The sequence below is a fragment of the Aphis gossypii genome, chromosome 1, assembly GCF_020184175.1.
Source record: "Aphis gossypii isolate Hap1 chromosome 1, ASM2018417v2, whole genome shotgun sequence".
NCBI classification, from domain to species: Eukaryota; Metazoa; Arthropoda; class Insecta; order Hemiptera; family Aphididae; genus Aphis; species Aphis gossypii.
The window spans coordinates 32073179-32077573 of NC_065530.1; positions in this window are offsets into that span (position 1 = coordinate 32073179).

The window sequence follows — 4395 nt, forward strand, 5'->3', positions numbered from 1 at the left end:
TGGCATTGTTTCAAAATTTCCAAAAATTGAAATATATTTGGATGTGAAGTATAAAATAGTAAATTAAATTTGGAATGAAAACTTTCACACGCATTCGTTGTTAAATACATACTGGAACTACAAGTAGCTTATATTTCAGGGGGGAAATCAGAATCATCATCGATATAAGTTTCTACTGAATAATCACAAAATTTTTGTATTTGTGCCGTTGAAGGTTGTATTGAAACTAATTACTAAATCTATAGCAAAACATCCACCTACCATTTCAGATTCTAAAAATAGTAATCCAAATACGTATATTATAAATTTGCCATCGGGAGACGCCCCTAAAAAGTATACATGTGTATCTTGGATCACTCAACCCTAAATACGTAACTATTTAGAAGTCATGTTTTGTAGGTATTATAACTGTCTAATCTTTCAAAGACACAAAAAATAAAAATATTTATAATTTATTTAACGTGTTTTAAGAAAATTGGCATTGTTTTATTATTACAGTATTAGTTCGGTTAGGGTTATTAATTTATTATAGGTACTGTTAGTATACTATGTCCGTGTTTACTAATTATAATTATGTATAGTAGAATATAGATCATAGATATACATAAAGTATAGTGTGTAATGTTTATTAATGCATCTATATAAATTATTTTATTTTGCATATTATTTTAGGTCAATAATATTAAAGATGACAAATGTTCACTTTCTAAGGATGATGAAGATAAAATACTTACCAAAAAGGTATAATTTAAACTATCAAATCATTTTTAGAATTTAATTCTAGGAAAACAATTTAAAAAAATAATTCAAAATATATTATATTTTAATATTTTATTTAAATGTATCTAAAACTTATTACGCATTTTTTTTATAGATTGTTTATTTAAAATTAAAAAAAAAGATGTATCCTTAAGGATATTACGTGTTGAATGTTTAATGTTTATAATATATAACTTGATATTATACTTTATAAGTTGCATATTTTGAGTTACATATTAACTGTTGGTTTAAAATTTTTTTTAAAACTATTAATCTATACTAATTTATTAATGAATAATTATAGTACATCATTTATAAAGCATGTTGCAGACTACTGTTTCATGATAAGACAAATTTAATAAAACAAAACTTGGTGAAGTTAAGTTCTTCTTAATCTTATACAGATTACAATTCAAGCTATAATAGAATGAACTTAAAATTAGTTAGATTATTACAACTAAGCAAACATTACGAAATATATTTATCACATCTTCTTATTTTTTCAGGAAGAACAGAAAATTAAATTATTGAAAAACAGAAACAGAGTAAAAATGAACGATACAATGATGCATTACTTTATAACTAAGAATAATGAACATCTGAGCAGTACCGGTGTATCAGGGAAAGTTCCGGTATTACTAATATTTCCACTAATGGTTTTGATTTTTTTACTTCTTATGATATATTTATAAATGTTCTATTATAAAATGTAATAACTACTTATTTTATTTATCATAATTATTATTTATGTAATCATTTAGTTTTTTGTATATATTTATGATTTATTTAACTTAATGTTATTTTTATAATGTATTTATGTGTATTTTTTCAAATATTATTCATAGAAATTTTACTAATTTCATAATATTAATTACAACTTTTACTTATAAATAACTTTAACTTATGAATAATTTCAAACGCAATTGGATGCCTCAAAATGTCAAATAAGTTGCCTATTTTAAAAATATTCAGGTGTTTTCATTTTGAATGTAATATGGTCATATGGATTATGAAATCCTTAAGTCATTTTTCATTAAATTAATATCCAACCATGTTTTTATGTATATTTTTATACAAATATTTAAATTATCTAAGAAATGAGAAGATCCTTAAACGATGTTAATAAAAAAAAAAAAATTGGTTATAAAGTGGGTAACGCTCTGCTGTCTACAGTAGGTATCGAGCGAATTTCGGACATAGAGTAGGTCACTAAAATGGGTGCGTTAATTTGAATCCAATAATAGGGATCATTGTAGAAAAAAAACGATTCTGAACAGAGATGATTTGTCAGCCTAGGATGTATATATTTTCCACTGGGTGGTGAAAAAGGTGGTTTATATTTATTGACCTAAATACCCAAAAATTAAATCACATACAAAAAAATTTTAATTTAAGCAACTAGTATTTGATTCAAGTTTCTACGACTAGTAATTTTTAACTAACAAAAATCTAAAATTATTTGATAGTAAATTGTTATTTTACGTGTAAATTTTTAATTTTGTAAAAATTTAAACTTAAGATAAAAATTTTTTAATTGACCAACCATCAACTTATTTTATAATTATTGTAAACCAAACTTATGAAAAACCTTGTACTAAATTTTCAATTCTTAGCTACCTACTTTTACAAAATTTTTTATAAATTTTTAACTACAAAATAACTTCCAAGTATTTTGACTTGCCAAAAAATTTTTATCGACATTTATACAAATAAAAACTAAAAAAAAAACAAATATTTCAAATGCCTATAAATAGCCTTAAAATAAGCAAAATATTTTGAAAATTAAATTATGTAAAGAAAATGCCTGTCTAAACAACTGGTGAATCTAATACCAAGTTCCTATTAGTCTCCTAATTTAATCTTTTCTTTGTGTTGTTAAACAAATTTGTATACAAATATATTATAATGATTTTAAATTTGTTTATTAATTGTAACATTTAAATGTGTAGGTATCTTTGTAATATGCAAAAATGTGCGTTTTTGTGGAAAATATGCATTTGTATCCAAAGTATATAAAATAATAATTTGTAAAATTATTTATTTAAGTACAATTTATGAAAATCCATTTATTGTATGTAATTGCTTACAAAAATACGTTATGATATTATATTATTTTTTGTATTATATACAAAAATGTAAAGCTTAGTTTTTACACATAACGCTTTCAAGTATAGCTATTATTACAATGACTTCCGCCAAAGACCATACCACGATGAATACACCTGTTCTCTTCTGATCACTGAAGAGCAGGATCGGGCGTAATGTTGTACTTACAGATGGGTGACCGCTTGGAACACTACATGCCGTTGGTATTTTTTATAATTATTGTAAGTCAAACTTATTGAAAATCTTGTATTACTTTTGAATTTTCATTTCTTAGCTACTTGTACGAAATTTATTTTTATAACTTGCAAATATTTATGATTTTGACAAATTTTTGTTAATACTCGAACTTCAAAAAATTGTGCATATTTATTCTTATAGTTTTTGAATCACTATAACACTAATATATGAGGAACTTTGTATAACATTTTCAAGTATTTTGAGTTTTGATTTAGCCAAAAAAATGTTATCGCTATCTATATAAAAAAAAAAAGAATATTTAAAATGCTTATAGGTAAATAGCTTTAAAAAAAGCGAAATATTTTGAAAATTAAAATATGTAAAGAAAATGCTACTCTATTTTGTCAAATATTGATTTTGCGTAAAAATTACAGATTTTTTATAAATTGTTTCTCCTAATTATTTTGAGAAAAACTATTTTTCAACTTTGACCCTAAAGTACTAACTACGTCTAATTTTTTACCAAAAACTAGGTACTCACGAAGTTGAATATTGAAGTATCTTTACTGCTCCTAAAAAGACGACGAACATTCAAAAAATGTTAATGTATATTATTTTGTGGTTAAAAAATTTATAAAATTTGTAATTTTAACACCTAATGCAAAATTCATCATATCAGTTTTTTATTGGTTTTTAAAAAAATGAGTTTAACATGAACGGCGTATATTTGTTATGAGCGATATTGGAAATTTAAATGTGTAATTTCTAACGATTTCGCATTTAATGATTTTTACTATTTTGTTATTATTCATACAAAATATTAATTGCAGAAATATTCCGGTATTCGTCTGTTAATTAATTTATAATTTAATGTACTAAACAATGAGTTTTTAAAATTTTGAACTGATTTTTAGAATTAGGTTTTTTTAATTTTAAAATATATTTAATGCAATCTATATATATTTTAATGTTGATAAAAATATTTCAGCTAGGTAAAAAAATCAAATACATAATAAGAATATCATACAAAACTGGCCAAAATCCAATTGTGGGTGCGTACAATATATGGGTACGACTATTTATTGCACTTACGTCTAAAATCGGTACCATATGTTCGCATACTATACGTATATTCAACTGTATATATATATATAGACACTATATATGGAACCATATATAGAGGTTAATAATTTATACTTTCTGACAACTGAGCGGTCTGACCATTGCCCGTCGTCCAGCCCGTCCAGGATTATCAAGTGTGTCACACAGTCGGGACACGTGTGTAGCGTTCAGTGGCAAATACTCGTACGTGTTATCCACGCGTGTTATATATAGGTGTATATGACCGACCAG